The sequence below is a fragment of the Macrobrachium nipponense genome, chromosome 17 (assembly GCF_015104395.2).
Source record: "Macrobrachium nipponense isolate FS-2020 chromosome 17, ASM1510439v2, whole genome shotgun sequence".
NCBI lineage: Eukaryota > Metazoa > Arthropoda > Malacostraca > Decapoda > Palaemonidae > Macrobrachium > Macrobrachium nipponense.
Window position 1 is genome coordinate 25,701,065 of NC_087210.1, and position 7,500 is coordinate 25,708,564.

Genomic DNA, 7,500 nt, shown 5'->3' on the forward strand with positions numbered 1-7,500 from the left:
TAAACAGATTCTGACCCTAACCGAATTACAAAGTATCTTTACAGTCCAAAACATGTAAAAACTGAATATATTAATTTTGTTGCTTATATTTATCTACAACTTTTTTTCATTATGAAAGCATCAAGTTTAAATAAACCAAGACTTAAATTTAGAACATTTCTATTATTTGACTTGATAAAACAAGATTCAATGATATTCCTTTTAACTGTGTCATTACATGGGACTAAGGCTCTTGCTTGACTCCAGTTAATAGGATGGTCTAAATCTCTCATATGTACAAATAATGCATTCGATATTTTGCCCAGTTCTCACAGAATGTTGATGTTGCTTAAGACGCTGTGAAAGAGATTTTGCCAGTCTGTCCGTAATAGATTTTATCACACTTTTTGCAAGGAATTTCATATATGCAGCTGGAAGATCTTTAGGAGAATTTTGATTACTAAACTCTTGACATTAATATTACTGAAAACAACATTTATGTTTAAAAAGCTTTAAAATTCTAGGAATCTAAAAACAAAAACCTTTCATCATAAGGTAATTTTTAGAATGTTAGCTTACTAAATTCAAGTTTGTCATTGGTTGAATAAAATGTTTTTCTAGCTCTTTTCCATGCCACATCTACAAAAGTCCTTGGTATTTAAGTTTCAATGCAATATCATAAATAGTTTTAATTTCAGCGTCAATAAACTGCGGGCTACAGACACGTAAAGCCCTTAGGAACATCCCAGAAAAAACAGACCGAATTTAACATTTTGATGGTGATGGGAGTAGTAATGAACAAAAGAGGCAATATTAGTTGATTTTCGAAAGACTGAAAAGGTGAAATTTCTATCATTTCTATGGACAGTTACATCAAGAAAATTCAAATTACAATTTCTTTCTTCCTCTACAGTAAATTTTATAGAAGGGACTAAATTATTGAGATTATTAAGGAATTCCTGGAGGTTTTCGTGAACTGGCCAATACAGAATATATCATCCACGTATCTAAACCAAATAACTTTTTGGGGCAAAATTCTTGGTAAGAGTTTTGTCTCAAAAAATTCCATGTAAATATTGCTAAGGACGGAGATAAGGGATTACCCATGGCCATGCCAAACTTTTGTACAAAAAATTTCCCATTAAAACAAAATTTACTATCTTTGATACATAACCTTATGAGACTAATGAGATTTTCTACACTTAAGGGAATGTCATGACGCTCTAATTCCTCTTCCAAATATTCAAGTAAGTCATCTACAGGCACTTTTGTAAATAAAGAGACAACATCAAAACTAACCATATTAAAATCACAATTCAAATTTAAACTATTCAATTTGTTTATAAAATCAACATTGTTTTTAACATTCGTGTTGATATTTACCTACCAAAGGAGTAAGAATTTTTACAAGCCATTTAGATAAATTATACGAAACTGAGCCCACTGAACTAATGATTGGTCTGATAGGGTTATTGATTTTATGTGTTTTGACTAAACCATACATGTAAGGTAGGGAGGCGCATTAGAGCGTCATGACATTCCCTTAAGTGTAGAAAATCTCATTAGTCTCATAAGGTTATGTATCAAAGATAGTAAATTTTTGTTTTAATGGGGAATTTTTTGTACAAAAGTTTGGCATGGCCATGGGTAATCCCTTATCTCCTGTCCTTAGCAATATTTACATGGAATTTTTTGAGACAAAACTCTTACCAAGAATTTTGCCCCAAAAAGTTATGGTGGTAGATACGTGGATGATATATTCTGTATTTGGCCAGTTCACGAAACCTCCAGGAATTCCTTAATAATCTCAATAATTTAGTCCCTTCTATAAAATTTACTGTAGAGGAAGAAAGAAATTATAATTTGAATTTTCTTGATGTAACTGTCCATAGAAATGATAGAAATTTCACCTTTTCAGTCTTTCGAAAATCAACTAATATTGCCTCTTTTGTTCATTACTACTCCAATCACCATCAAAATGTTAAATTCTCTGTTTTTTCTGGGATGTTCCTAAGGGCTTTACGTGTCTGTAGCCCGCAGTTTATTGACGCTGAAATTAAAACTATTTATGATATTGCATTGAAACTTAAATACCCAAGGACTTTTGTAGATGTGGCATGGAAAAGAGCTAGAAAAACATTTTATTCAACTAATGACAAACTTGAATTTAGTAAGCATAACATTCTAAAATTACCTTATGATGAAAGGTTTTTAGATATTCTAGATTTTAAAGCTTTTTAACATAAATGTTGTTTTCAGTAATATTAATGTCAAGAGTTTAGTAATCAAAAATTCTCCTAAACAGATCTTCCAGGCTGCATCTATGAAATTCCTTGCAAAAAGTGTGATAAAATCATTACGGACAGACTGGCAAATCTCTTTCACAGCGTCTTAAGCAACATCAATATTCTGTGAGAACTGGGCAATATCGAATGCATTATTTGTACATATGAGAGATTTAGACCATCCTATTAACTGGAGTCAAGCAAGAGCCTTAGTCCTATGTAATGACACAGTTAAAAGGAATATCATTGAATCTTGTTTTATCAAGTCAAATAATAGAAATGTTCTAAATTTAAGTCTTGGTTTATTTAAACTTGATGCTTTCATAATGAAAAAGTTGTAGATAAATATAAGCAACAAAATTAATATATTCTGTTTTTACATGTTTTGGACTGTAAAGATACTTTGTAAAATTTCGGTTAGGGTCAGAATCTGTTTTAAGTTTGTGACCGTGTGATATCCGATAATCCTGGATTATCCCTTTTAATTTTTACCCTTTTACCCTTTTGATAATTAAGCCATCTGGTATTCCTGATCTTGTTTGTACCTGAGGCCTTCCTCTCCGATTGTACTTTAGTAGCTCCTTGACGATGTCTGAATAAAGACGAAAGCGCTTGGATTCCTGTCTATCATTTGGCGTGGTATTCGCTTATTTTATGAAGTCACGTGCATCTACTGTGATTTTTTAAGTTTTTTACAATATATATATATATATATATATATATATATATATATATATATATATATATATGTTTGTGAGTGTATATATAAATTTGTCTGCACAATCACCAATAATAACAGTAATAGCAGGAATTTGAAACAATAATCGTAATACCAAGAAAGTATTATCTATCAGCACCCATACGAAAGGTCTGACACACGGTATGCAAAGATTAGTGTATACAGCATAGTCAACCATAACCTTCAAACCACCTTTCTAAATAAATTTTCCTCGAGAGCATTGTCAGAAGTATTCATTTGGGTCATAACCTACTTTGAGATGATCCGATTATAACGAATATCAGCAAATCGATTCTTGAGTGTTTTACTCAGTGGGCTGACGTTCAAGAATGAACCGTATATTAAAAGTGTCTGTTTTAAAATGTCGATATCTCAATAATTATTTGAATTTTGATTCTAAAATTAGTAACAATTACCAGGCTTGAAGAGTGCTTATAATGATCCCGAAGTTTTTAAAAATCAGCAAATTATAGAGGGGTTTCCAGGAGCAAGTTAAGCTTTATTTTGCACATGACTGCGTAAATACAATCAAAGAGCAGGTTAAATGAAAAACAACTAAGAGCCGATACACTGTCTAGAAACTTAGAATCTGGTGATTATCCTCGTCTTTGGAAAGATATCCAGTCCTAAATCCCAAAACTTAAAAAGCTATCAGAGTAGGGGAAGCAGTCGGAGACGAAGCTATCGCAAGTATGTGGGGCGATCACTTCAACAATTTCGTGAATTGCATAAATGATCAAGATTCCCGGAGGGATGTAGATAACCTCCTTACTGACAACATTCAATTTCATTTTGCAGATCGTATCACGCCAGGTAACATCAGCGATGCCATAAACAGCGTACCTAATAATAAATCGCCCGGCTGTGATGGTCTTCCTGCAGAGGCCTCCAAATTCTGCCATCCGATAATTTACATTTTGCTAGCTGCCCTATTCAATGCGTGCATAATTCACCGGTTTCTTCCAGACTCCCTACTCTTAGTTCACTTGATACCATTAATCAAAAACAAGCTAAAGGATGCAGCTGACCCTGGCAACTAACCAGCCGATTTGCATCACAACGATCGCATCGAAGATACTTGAGTCTGTTCTTCTAGTGAGACTTCTCCCCTTTCTACACACCACTGACAACCAGTTCGGGTTTAAAGCAAACCACTCAACCGACACCTGCATCTACATACTGAAAGAATTGCTGAACTACTACCTATCATCAGCCTCTCCTGTTTTCCTTTGTTTTGTAGATGTGAGCAAAGCATTTGACAGAATAAACTACCTGAAGCTCTTCCTGAAGCTGCATAAAAGGGGCACACCCCTGTATCTAATTGGCGTTTTACATTGCTGGTTCTCCACACAGCAATTCTGTGTCAAATGGGCTCCCTAAACGGGCTTCGGCAAGGGGGCATTCTCTCTCCATACGTGTTTAACACGTACACAGATGCCTTGAATGTCAAACTGAACTCACTCCCAATCGGGTGCACCTTCAATGAAACAACTATAAACAACCTCTGTTACGCCGACGATATGGTTCTGATTTCCCCATCAGTGCAAGGTCTCCATCGACACTTACCGCCAATATGTAGAGGAATTTCATTTAATCTACAACGAAACCAAGACCCAGTGCATGTCGCTGCTCCCGAGATCGCTTAAGCATATTGCAGAACCTCAAATTTTCCTCGGAAACCATCGGCTGGAATTTGTGAACGAATCTCCGTATTTGGGTCACATTATCACCGACGATCTAAAAGATACGGCAGACATTGAACTGAGGCGTCATAAACTATGTGCAGCTGGCAACATGATTACAAGGAGGTTTGCCTTCTGTCACCGAGACGTGAAACTGCTGCTCTTCCGCTCGTACTGCTACAGTATCTATGGGTGTTCCCTCTGGACGAACTATACCCGAGAGACCATGAGACGCATCACTGTTGTGCACAGTTGACTCTGAGACGCCTCACAAACACTCCCCGCTACCACTAGAGCCGCCACACAGATGTTCATAGAAAACCACCTGGACTATTAACATTGTTAGCGATCAATGTCCAGTCTGGTAACCCGAGTGAGAAACAGCAGCAATTCGCCCATACAAAGCATCCTAAGGAGTGAAGCAAGAAGAAAATCTAAATTGTGGGAAAGATGGGAAAATGAGGCCTTTGTCCCCTAAAGGACTTAATCTCTGTATTGGCAAGATGTCATCTGCAGTTTTTGTCATTATTACATTTATTGCTGATATTTTAATTTTTCATTATTACTGTGATTACTATCACGTTAAAGTTTTTTTTTTTACGTTCAATTTATGTATTTAGCCCTCTGGACCTGACTACTGTAACCACCTAAAGTCTCTAGTTGAAATTTAAGTTATATAATATGTGCACTAACTGTTATTACTCTCAATGCATATTTTTTTTCTCACCAATATTATTACTGTTATTACGAGTATTATGATTAATAGCTTTTATGCTACCTTAACTATTTTGTGGATAAGTGCCGATTATTAATTTTCTTTTTCTATTTCATCATGTCTCATGTATCTAGATTGTGTATGTTACTGTCTGTATTTTGTATATTCAATGTATATGGCCCCGAGCTGAAATAAAGCATATTATTATTATTATTATTATTATTATTATTATTATTATATTATTATTTTATTATTATTATTATTATTTATTATTATTATAAAGAACTAACGATGACCATATCCCACAATAACAGAGGAACCATGCTTCTTTTGCCATGAAGGTGGATGAAGTAATTCTTTTTTATGTTGACTTGTCATTGTAGACAGGTGTGACGTTTACCTATGTTGTTTAACAATCAAGACTTTGGAGATGCAACATCATTACTAAAAAAAAAAAACCGTAAACGCAAGGGACCTTGATTGAATCGGATAATGAACACTTATTATTTCTAACAGATATCCACAGATACCATTCATGCATTATAAATGTAAAAGATTATTTGGATTTTGTAAACTGTTGTTTATGCATGCATACTATATGTACAAGTATATATATATATATGATATATATATATATATATATATATATATATATATATATATATATATATATATATATATATATATATATATATACTCATAGTTCTAAACGAATATTCCACTTCCCATTTTGCAACCATTGAGTTTGGATGCACCTGAACTTCACTTTAATTAAGAGATGAATATAATGTGTCGCTGCTTTTATATCTGGACTTCCTGAACTCTCCATAAATGTACTTTTTCTTAGCTCTCACACGTCTCGTTATGAATATTCAAGGGAGCTGAACCCTTCGCAATTAAGGAGACCAAAACCAATCACATCTTACTTTTGTGTAATGTCGAAAGGACGGGGAATGATTTGGGTTATCTGGCCAACAGGGTTTCATGTTATTGATCTGATTATTCCCTACACAGCTACTTTCCTAAGAGAAAACTATACCTTAAATTTGAAATAGCAGAATAAATCTTCCAAATCTGCAATTGCAGAATAAATCTTCCAATTTTGCAAATAAATATTCAAATTTGCAATAGCAAAATCAACCTTCCAGATTCGCAACAGCAGAAAAAATCTCCCAGCTTTACAAAAGAAGAATAAATCTCTCAAATTTGCAATAGCAGAATAAATTTCCCAAATTTGCAATAGCAGAATCAATCTCCCAAATTTTCTATAACAGAATCAATCTTCCAAATTTACAATAGCAGAATAAATACCCCAATTTGCAATAGTAGAATAAATCTCCCAAATTTGCAAGAGCAGATTCAATCTTCCAAAATTTTCAATAGCAGAATAAATCTTCAAATTTTGCAATAACAGAATAAATCTTCTAAATTTGCAATAGCAGAATAAATCTCCCAAATTTGCAATAGCAGAATAAATCTTCCAAATTTTGCAATAGCAGATTCAATCTTCCAGATTTGCAATAACAGAATAAATCTTCCAAATTTTGCGATAGCAGAATCAATCTTCAAATTTTGCAATAACAGAATAAATCTTCCAAATTTGCAATAACAGAATCAATCTTCAAAATTTGCAATAACAGAATAACTCTTCCAAATTTGCAATAGCAGATTCAACCTTCCTGATTTGCAATAACAGAATAAAACAGAATAAATCTTCCAAATTTTGCAATAGCAGAATCAACCTTCCGATTTGCAATAACAGAATAAATCTTCCAAATTTTGCAATAGCAGAATAAATCTTCCAAATTTGCAATAACAGATTCAACCTTCCAGATTTGCAATAACAGAATAAATCTTCCAAATATTGCAATAGCAGAATCAATCTTCCAAATTTGTAATAACAGAATCAATCTTCCAAATTTGCTAGAGCAGAATAAATCTTCCAAATTTGCAAGAGCAGAATAAATCTTCCAAATTTGCAAGAGCAGAATAAATCTTCCAAATTTGCAAGAGCAGAATAAATCTTCCAAATTTGCAAGAGCAGAATCAATCTCCCAAATTTGCAATAGCACAATAAATCTTCCAAATTTGCAATATTAG